The sequence below is a fragment of the Marmota marmota genome, unplaced genomic scaffold, assembly GCF_001458135.2.
Source record: "Marmota marmota marmota unplaced genomic scaffold, marMar, whole genome shotgun sequence".
NCBI lineage: Eukaryota > Metazoa > Chordata > Mammalia > Rodentia > Sciuridae > Marmota > Marmota marmota.
Genome location: NW_025999898.1, coordinates 715521 through 715970, shown reverse-complemented (window position 1 = coordinate 715970; position 450 = coordinate 715521).

The window sequence follows — 450 nt, the reverse complement described above, 5'->3', positions numbered from 1 at the left end:
TGGCTTTCCGTGAAGGGCTCTTCAGGAGTGATGCACCCGCTGCCTGCAGCCGAGACCTCTCTGCCAGGCCCCAGGGGCCCACCCTGGCTCTTCAGCCTTATGAGATCTGCCTCTCAACTGACCCCTTTCCAGGCCTGTTACTTGTGTGGGGCTGCCAGGCATGACCTGCAGGCCCCTGGCTAATCCCTGAACCACCTTGTCCACCCTTTCCCTGGACCTCAGTTTACCCCACAGTAAAGTAGCAGGTTGACTAGAGGGGCATTGTCTCTAGGGCGCCTTTCTTGTCATGTTCAGATGCCTTCAAGAAGAAGAGGACCAACCCATGATCGCTATCTTTCAGAGAAAGTGAAACCTGGTCTCCAACTGTCACCACGGCAGCTCCACTACCCCTCCCTGGCTTCCCCTCTGAGCTCACAGCTTCCCCATCTCCTCCACTCCCCCATCCTGCCT